This window comes from Microtus ochrogaster, unplaced genomic scaffold, assembly GCF_000317375.1.
Source record: "Microtus ochrogaster isolate Prairie Vole_2 unplaced genomic scaffold, MicOch1.0 UNK24, whole genome shotgun sequence".
Lineage (NCBI taxonomy): Eukaryota > Metazoa > Chordata > Mammalia > Rodentia > Cricetidae > Microtus > Microtus ochrogaster.
Window position 1 is genome coordinate 4,791,224 of NW_004949122.1, and position 10,478 is coordinate 4,801,701.

The 10,478-nt window shown below is 38.8% G+C and overlaps 1 protein-coding gene across 3 annotated transcripts in view; it reads left to right on the forward strand.

The window, feature by feature from the left end:
• Armc8 (armadillo repeat containing 8) overlaps positions 1-10,478 on the forward strand; it is a 93,782-nt gene that overhangs the window by 54,237 nt on the left and 29,067 nt on the right. The window lies entirely within an intron of this gene.

Consider the following 10,478-nt stretch of genomic DNA (forward strand, 5'->3'; position numbering starts at 1 on the left):
CTTGTAACATCTGGTCAGAAGGGTAAAAGAAAGACGGTTCTGACTGTAAGAGTGAAAAGCGTTCCCATTGATTGTGTCAGGAAGAGAGAGAATCCCAAGACAAAGTGGGAGTTAGAACTTGCTGCATTAAACTTAGAATTCAGCTTAACTATATCAAATGACCCTGATTCTTGAGTGGATTATGTTAGAATAAGGGCATGGACAAGAAATGAGTGCTCAGTAGAAGAATCCATAATTTTTTAGCTGTAACTAAATTGATAGTAACCCCAAGTAAGCATTAGATCTGGTCTCTGTCAGGGGCAAATCCAATTTCTAATGATACCACGTAATAATGGTATCTTTAATCCCAGTACTAGGGAGGCAGAGGCAGATGGATCTCTGTGAGTTTGAGGCCAGCCTGTTCTACAAGAGCTAGTTCCAGGACAGGATCCAAAGCTACAGAGAAGCCCTGTCTTGAAAAACCAAAAAAACCAAACAAACAAACAGAAAAAAAAGAAAAAGAAAAGGAAAAAAAGAAAGCAAGCAGAAATTCAGGTAATAGGCAGGACATCAAGAAATAGAGCAGTAAGCCTTCAGAGACAGGCATTGTCAGTGAACTGTTAAGTCTTGTAGAGCCACGAGTAATGAGCAGTTGTGTAGTCTTGAAACCATTTCCCTTCTAGTGAAGACACAAAGACCATCGCTTCATTTCATACTTGTTGATCATCAGGGGCTTTAGAAACTGAACAACTGTTACCTGTCTTTTAATCTCTTCAAGGAACTAATGGAATGTTTCACAAACTTAGAAAGTATTCATTGATGAAAAATGGCAATGGCACAGAATAAGTTAAACCTCAAGGAAATTAATAAAGTAAGGCTGTTGCTTTTGCTTTGGGTAAAGAAATATTAATGAAGTACTGATTGTAGTCACTGTTGCCTTTAGGGTTCTGACTAGGGGAGCCTTTCGGAATGCTTTCCTCTTATGTACAAGTACTTACCTTTTAACTGGAGATAATTTTTGATGAACTAGAATGTAAGCTCCATTGGGGCAGGGTTTTTTTTTTTTCAAATGTTGTTCATTACTGTATTCCTAGCATCTACAACTCGCACAGCTGACAATAAACATTTGAAGAATGAATGATCGGTGAGCAAAGTAATCAAAGTGATGGATGAATGAGCTGTGTTGTAGAATTCCATTATTTTGTAATGGTTCTCAAATTATATGTCGACCTCACTCGACTAGGAGCTTTTCCAACTTCACCAGCAATCACGTATAATGAGAAGAGAAGAATTTTAAAATGGGAGAAGTAGATATCTGCTCCTTATAGGCAAGGGCTTTTATTAGATACAGCGTAGAGAAAGTAGAGATGATTCTTGGTTTTCAATAGGCGGGTAATCCTAATCCTCAATGTCTACTAACCTGGCGTTTGAGTCAAAGAGAACATACTTTATGTCAAAGTACTCTTGACTATTGTATCCTAATTAGAAACGCAAGAGTAGTGCTGGGGTTATAGTTCAGAACTAGCATGCCAAGGCCCTGTGCTCCATTTTCAACACTGCAAGATGTAGAAAATTTTCTTTCTCTGTGTGATTTACAAAATAATCATAGAATGTATAATTGTGAATTTGGAATAAATTTCCTAGGGATAAACATATGATGTAGTATGTAGAGATTAACCTGACTGAGGATTCAACCTGTTTATTAAAGTGGTATCATACCTATGTGAAGTATCTTGCGGTTAATGAATGTCTGGCTTCTTTAAGGTCTGTTATACAGTGCTATCTTCAGTTATCCATTAACTAATTGAACTGCTATTGTAGTTATATGATTTGCCCAACAGAGACAGGCATGTAGAGAGGAGATGAAGAGCAGTAAGTTGTTAGCTTCAAATTCAGCAGACTAATGGTTAGACAGTGTCTGATGGGGCAAGAGGAATTATTTGGAACAAATTATAGTATACCTGTTGTTTTGAGTGAGCTTGGAATCTAATTGCTTCAGGGATGTCACTTTTAATGCTTTATAAATGCTTTTTAGTTCATGTTTCAAAACCTGAAAACTCAGTTTGTCTTTTGGGCAGGAGAATTACAGTAATTTTACATGGCCTGAAGCAAAGCAACTAAGGCTGGGATTCTTTTTTAAAGTGACAGTGTCAGGCTGTCTCTCTTGTTTCCGCCTTCTGAGTGGCTGGGACTATAGATGACACCATTGCACTGACTTGTTTTTTATTTTTAAGTTGAACCTAAAAAAAAATTCTGAGAGGTATAATGGCAGAGAAAATAAGGAAAAAAAGAGGAAACAAAGAGAAACAAGAATCTCCTTTCTGTCCCTTTCCCTAGTAAGAAAGATTGAACAAAATGTATTTATATTTAGCATGATGTTGGTCACATAATGAGTACTCAATAAGTAGCATCCTTTGTTTGATTACTTTAAATTATTACTTCATCAGAGAAATTTAAATAAATGCCATATATGTCTGTATATTTGAAGAAAAGATCACCAACATTCAAAATGTAAATAAGGATTTATAATGAAGAAAGTGACTTCATGATGTAAATTGCCCAAATTGTCATAAGTTCATTTCAGAAAAAGAATTCTTATATTTCAGAAACATACTCTTTCTATAATGAATCTCTTATGACAGATTTTTAATTTTAACTTCATATACATTTAAAAATGTTGATTTTTTTTTAAACGTTCTCTATGGTTATCTAAGTATCTCCCGCCTTGATTGGCTCTAACACTGTTGCTCTAAGTGATCACCACCATTCCTAGGAGACAAATTCTCAGAAGAGAAAAATATGCATTTATTTCTCTATTTTTTAATGCTATAAGATTTATTATAGTATATTTGTATTTAAAGTCAGTTTTCATATTTTCTGCTTTCTCCAAGTTTTGTTAAGCATTCACCTTGAAAAGTTTTATCCTTTGTTATAGTTGGTCTTTTGGTTAAGAGTTTAAATGACCATGAATTTATGTTTTCAAGGTTTACAAAATGTGATTGTTTTACATGGTTATTTCAGAGGCACAGTGTTGAATTCTGTATTTGTCCCTTTCCTGGGGCAGATGTAAGGAATTACTTTTAAGCCTTACCTGTGTACTGAAACAGGCACCTTGAATGTTCTGAGGATTTTCCATGGCACCACAGACAGAACATGCTTTAGGACTTGGCTTTGCTCTAAATACAAGTTCTGAGTTTATACTTCCTTAATTGGTGACTAAATTGTAAGTTACCTTCTTGAAGCTGACCTTCCAAAGAATTCTAAGTGAGCCCTGTGACGTTCATTCATGGTAAGTATTTCTAAAGAGATAACGGGTTTTGCAACATGTCCACAGTGGTGAGTCCCTTGACCTTCAGCACACTGAATGCAGCAAACCCGTGTGTGATACTTCTCTGTATGCAGTAGAGGTACTTACAGAAGACACAAAAGACTTTCACCTCAGAACTCACTAAATGGAGACCTGGAGTTATGTGTTTTTATACAGTTCATGGTGTGTAGTTGATAAGTTCTTTCTAATTTAGTTAAAAGACAGGTGGTTTGTAAACCAAAAGATGGGATAAAATTTGGTCTTTCCATTTGTAAAGCAAATGGGCAACTTAGATTTTTCGGGAGTATTTGTCTGAACATGAAATATTCCTAAGTACTTTGGAATAGCAGAGCTTGAAAAAAATTGAGTTTGCCAAAAATCAGAACTGTTGTTACACTCTTCTCCATAATGAAAATACCAGCATGAGAGTCTACAGGATACATACTTGTTACCTGTGCAGCTCTTGCGCGTAAGGATGACTTTATGTTTTTAAGTGATTGAAGGAAGGCTCTCAGAACAAAAACACGGGAAGAGAAAATTGAGCTCAGACCTGTCCCTTGCGGCTCTGTCCGAGTGTAGCCGTGCTCACTCGTCTTGAACTCCCAGGGCGTGTTGAGTAGCGGAAGCAGGAGTGCGAGCCCTGTGGTTGGAGGACTTACTTCCTGTCTGACTGAGCACTCTGTGCTGACGCTGCACAAAAGCCAACAAACAAAAACCACCGTAAACCGATTTGGTGGAAAACTTTGCTTACAGTTTGTCTTTGGTCTATAAAAGGAAATGAAAAGAAATGGGATCCACAAAACCAGGAGAGTAAGAGCATATTGCCTGCCTTCCTGAAAAGCCATTATTAAGTACCAACAGTGCGACATTGTCACTAGAGATTCCCTGCAAATCAGTTCTTTTATTTAAATGATGATGGCAATTGGGGACGTTGGACAAAAGAGAGGAAAATGGGGCTTTTACTTATTATATAAACTGTTTTACTGGATACTGTGGATTACTTAGAAACATTGCTTGAGTAAGATGCTATATCTAAGAGAAAAGTAAGCGGATATCAAGCATGTTGGAGGGTCAGAAATCATACAGTTGAAATAATCCAACTCTACTGTACTTTGAAGCTGAATTCCATGTGACTAGAACAGCCATTGAGAACTCACTATGTAACGGGCACAGATATATTCTCTCTCTCCCTTAAGCCTCACACCATCCTGTGAGATAGCTGTTCCACTATCTAGAAGCAAACAGTTTGCTAAAGGTGGCAGCTAGTAAATAAATCTAGAGTCTGAGATTGTCCCAGTCTCTCTGAAGCCAACACCTCTGCTCATTTAGTAGAGCCAAAGGATGATGTAAAGGGTAAGAAGAATGTGCAATTTGTCCAAAATGGGGAGCTTGGTATAGAACTGCAGAGGGTATGCTAGCAGATGGCACGGCAGCAGGTGGAGACACATGACAATTTTCTGTTTGGTACTAGGTAGATAATGAGATACAATGACATACAGTTTATTCATTTATGTGTTTGTCATTCATGATACATCGCTATGTAGCCAGGAATGAAGCAAAGATTAGTTTATACCTTCTAAGTTTAAAACAGACGAGAACAAATTGCAATAGGCATTCTTCCTGGGATTTCATGTGTGTACGGAAAGTCTTGTTCACACTGAATACCAGTTTTGCTGTGATTAATTAATACACACAGAATAAGAATGCCTGTAGAAGGACATGGTGGTACAAGCTAGTCAATGCTTCGGAGGCAGGAGGATCGTATATTGAAGGTTTCATAGCAAAGACCACAATATGATTGTAGTTAGGATGAACTGTTTCTAAGGGGTTTACAAAGGTTCTCTTATGAAGAACTTTTGTTGGAAAGCTTTCCCAATTTTCTACTTCTACACATGAAAATGAGTTTCAGAAGATTGGGCCTATAGAGTGGGAAATCTTCATGCTTGTTTCTTTTGCTTTGATTTAAGTGTTTTCCAAGGGTACCATGTAAATGTGATTATCTTGAAAGCTAATTCTAGAGAGAAAATATTCAGATACTATTTGAATTTATGGTGTTTTCCTTTTAAATAATTTGTTTATTTTTATTCTTTTGAGGTGCTGGGATCAAACCCAGCATGTACATGCTAGGCCAGCCACTCAACCACTGAATTACATCCCCAGCTAGAGGTACTATTTCAGAATTTTATTTTATGGACAGTTTCCTTATGGAATAGATTTAAGCTCAAGGTAACATGTGAGATCCTTTGATTTTTAATAGTCACTACTTTGTCAAGCTGTAATTTTCTTCACTAGAATGTAAGCTACATAAAGGCAGTACCTGGACTATACAGGCGTTAGACTTGTATTTGCTCGGTAAATTGTGTCTATTTGAACCTTAATAAGACTGTGAGGTGTATGGCTATGCATATATAGAATAAATTTCTTATATGTTGTATAATTCCTGGGACAGTGCACAGTTCACCATCCCTGGGACAGTAAACAGAAGGAGGTGGAGGAATGTTTATTGCTATTGAAATGGCGATGTATAGTGGTTCTATTTATTTGTTAAACTAAAGTGTACTTTGGTGGCTGCCTTGCTTCTGTGCTGATGTAAGCTAATGATTGAACTTAAAATTTGAATTAATGCATTGATACTTTTCATAGATGTGGGGTTTTTTTTTTTTAATACAATGGGACACTTCTGACATCATAATGTTTGTGCTACTTTTTGTTTTCTGGGGGTAAGGAAAAGTTGAGCAGAGAGAGATAACCCACATTTCTCAAAGAATAGAGGTTAAAGGTAGGGGTGTGTGTGTGTGTGTGTGTAGCACTCAGGTCAGTGTCCATTGTTGTCTATGACAACACTTAATAGACTGAAGCTGTGCAGTCCACGCCCACCAGCTCTGTTCTCTGGGGCAGGTCCTGATGTCCCTCAGCTACTGGCTGCCTGACTGGCTTCTTTCTCCTGCTGTCATTAGACTTCCCAGATGCAGTCACCTGCTGATTTTCAGAGTTTGACTCTAGCTCTTTACTACTGTGGTCAGCTTTGTCTTCTTTAGAACTCTGTCACTACACTTAATAGAACTTCTGGGAACCTTTCTCACAAGCTTGTTTGGAATTAAACTGTAAAATACCTGGATTGATGTTAAGATAATGTCTACTTGGCCATCTACCCCTTTGGCCCCAAACCCACCAATTTTAAGTTGCTTGCAAAGTTCACTAATACCACTAAAACCTCAGAGATATGAAGTTTAATTTTTGTACAGTTTGCTTGACCTGTTTTAAGAAAAGTTTAAAGTTCAAACTTAAAATTTTTCTGACACTTGAAGAATGTTTTATCCTGAGACTTACCGAGGAAGAATAATTGAATTCAAATGTTTTGCCTTGATTTGTTTGTTTAATAATACATGTATGAATGATCCTTCTAGATCTTCATAAACTCTCAGGAAAATATAGCTTATGTCCTGGTCTTATCTGGATTATGGGTCTCCTGGAGATTTTTTTATTTTTGATGGACTGAGAGTTCTTGTATTTAAAGAATGTCTTTGGGTTGTTGACATTGTACAGTGAACCATCTTGGTGTTACATGGGTTCTGTACTTTCACCATTTCTTCCTTATGCCCCAAGTCTTTTGTTCTGGTAACAGGGATTTCCCATCCTGTTCTACTAGATCCATGCCCATTCCTAGAAGAATTGCAATAATATACAAATGCAACAGCATGTAGGTGTTGACTACAGATACCAGTGTAACACTTAGTCCAGCGATGTAAATTTTCATCAGTTTTAGATGCAGGGATTTAATTCTTTAGTTACATTTACAGTCCCAGTTCCTAGAAGAAAAAGAATGACTTCCTCCGCTGGAGAGATAGCCCGTTACTAGTACCCCTTCTGGTGGGATGCAGTGTCTGTAACAGAGGACAGTATCTTTTACAGAATTTCCAACAAGACCTGTGGGTCAGTCAGAACAATTTCCACTTGTCATTACTTTTACATCCTCAGAGAACCCAAGATTCCATTCTGGGTGCTATGATTTGGTCTCTTTCAAAGCTTTGGAGCATGGAACGGGGTCATTAAGAGGTATCATAGAGAAATGGTTTATCGCTCTTGCCTTTCCAACCCCAGGTCTATAAATCAGTGTGGCACTCCATTAGACTATCATGAGTCAGTGGACCTTGGCGGTAGTCACCTCTAAGCCCTTTCCTATTGACCTAAAAGTTTGTCCGTCAGTATTTCTAAACCTTTCCTTAAAGCCTTGTATCACATTTTTATCTTCATTTTCATAATATTTTCACTATGACACCTCCCTTCCCGCCTGTTACCCCTGGAAACACGGCTTCAGTGCTCAGGCTGTGGAACTCTATTAGGTCATGTTCTTTTACATGAACTATCTGCATTCACTAGAGCAGCAACGGGGATTGCCTAAGATTATATAGCAGATCACTCCATAACACTGTGTTTTACATTTTCCCAATAGGTTGACTATCCAGTCATTTTATTACGGTCAACACCCTGCTCCCTCCCCCTGGGCTGTTTGATTCTTGTTCTTAGTAACTTTGGAAAGGAGGTCATAACCTTGACATGGGGCCAGACTAAGCTCATAGAATTCTCTTGTCCATTTCTTATGTAGAATTAGGCCTTTTTATGAGACCAAGCACTTTCAAACATTTGGTTATTTTCCATGTATTATTTCGGAAGTGTGTACACAAATATTATTTGTGTACATAGGTGCCATGATGTGTGCTTGGAGGTCAAAAGATAGTTTGTTGGAGTCAGTTCTTTCCAGCATGTGCCTGCCAGGAATCAAACTCAGGGTGCCAGGCTTGGTGGCAAACATCTTTACCGGCTGAATTCAGGTATTTATGACCTGTTGCTATATTGAGATAGTCTTTATTAGATGTTTATATGATTGCTGCACTATCCTGTCACTTGGTAGATTTACTTCTTCAGCTAAATTTGGCCAGTAAATATTATCCATAAGTCTTTTTCAAGTCTTGCCCAAGCCTAGGTTTGCTAAGCACATGAAGTGAGTGCTGATAATGTTTTTTGGTTTTTAGAAAGTAATCCTGTGTCTCATTCTCCTATCCATACAAAGCCTCTGATGAAGACACTTAAAGAGGGAAAAGTAGTCTAGGGGTCATGATAGAAGGGCTTTGAGCTTCAATATATATTCAGCATAGCAAGGTAAAGAGAGGAGGGACAGAATAGAGCAGTTCCAATAAGAAGTGGCTTAGGCTTGTGGTCCCCATCACTCAGGGTTCTGGGGTGGCAGGATCACTTGGGCACCTGTTTTTGAGTTAGAGACTCAACTAGGGCAACATTAGACAGACTCCACCCCAAAAAGGGAAAAAGTGAACTGTTAACTGATGTCCCAGAGAAAAATCAAGGTTCTTGTAAAGTAGAAGTGAGTGCAGAGGAACTAGGTATGGTGGAGCTAGGAAGAATTTGAAGTGGGAGATGGGTACCACAAGGAACATGAGGATCTCTTGCAGGTGAGTACAGGGCTGGGGGAACCTGTAGTGAAAGTCTTGACAGGAGATTGTGTCAGCTGAGAAGTGGGCGGGCATCCACATTGGGAAAAATTATAGGAAAGTTAAAATAGGGTAGCTAGCCCGAGAAAGAAGGTATATGGGAGGCTCGAAGTGATAATGGACAAAGCATGGATGCTCAAAAACTAAGAGTGTGATTAGGGTTGCTCTGGCATAAGGAACGTACATATTTTTGTACTGTATGGTACATGTTCTTGGGCTGTTTAGGCACTGAAAAACACTATGAAAAATTCCTTTCCTGACCTATGGCTAAAGTGTGGTTCCTTGTTCTCTCTTTCTCTTGCTCCAGGTGCATATATGTGTGTGTTATGTTTATATATGTGTACATGTGTGTTACATGTATGTTTGTGAGGGGACAGCTTACAGAAGCTATTTCTCTCCTTCCACCCTATGGCTTCAGGTGCTTGATCTCAAGTTGTCAACTCAGTGACATGTACTGTTAGCCACTAAGCCTTCTCACTGGCCCAAAGTTTCCTTCCACCCCTCCTCTTAATGTGTGTGTGTTTTGCCTGTATGTCTGTCTGTACCACCTGTGTGTAGTGCCTGTGGAAGCCAGAAGAGAGCATAGAGTTTCCTTGACTGGAGTTACAGACAGTTGTGAGCTGCCATGTGGGTGTTGGGAATCAAAGCCAGGTCCTATGAAAGAGCAGTGCTTTTAACTACTGAGTCATCCTCTGGCTCCAGGTTCTCTGCTCTTGGAAGCAGAGGTCTGGTCACTGGTCACTGGTAATTGAAAGTGATTTCTGCTGCATGGCTCTGAACATGCTGAGACTTCTCTCCTGCTCTGCAGTCCAGCTTCTGAATCCCATGCCACTCTAAGTTGGTGGTCTTAAAGCTTCAGCTTCAGTTGCACACTGGACTCATCTTTTAAAAAGACAGGTTCTCTCTTGGCAATAACCTGATTTAACTGGTGTGTCCCTAATATAAGTGCTATCAACAGCTCCTTCAGCGTTTTGGCCTGTGCTAGGTGTTTCAGGTGAGAGTACCAACTCCTCCCAATGATGGGTCATTCATGTTTAGAGCTATTTACCAGAGCAGTATAATAGGTGTTGCTAAGTACATGGACTTTGCAGTCAGGTAACTCTTGTGTTATTTAGAATCCTCAACTTCCTAGTATGTCAGTTCATAATAACACTAGCAGAAGAGATAATGGAAGAGTCAGATAACCTTAGCAGGATGACTGTCACATACATGAACTCAACAAATATCCATTGATGATGTTAATATTTTTGTGATTGTACTAACACTTAATAATAAGAAAAATCTATTTTTCTGTAGGCCCATGCAAGTTTAACGTAATTCCTCTGCACATTGTTCTTTTATCAGTACATGGCTTAATGAAGATGGATTTCAGGGTATCTTACTTTAACCCATAAGAAGCAAAGCTTAGTGATTGTTGGTGTCAAGTATCAGGGTCTGGTGGTGAAGGATAGCAAGGGTTACTTGTAAATATTTCACTTAATTTAAATTTGTTTGGTAAAGTGGAGCCGCAGAATGGCTGTGTCAGAATCTGTAGATTGCGTTCACTTGGCGAGGACACTGAACCTTGATTCGTTCTCATTCTTACAGGGAACTGCCTCATAGTGTACTTATCCTTCACCCCAGACTGTTTGCCTCATAGTGTACTTATCCCTCACCCCAGACTGTTTGCCTCATAGTGTACTTAT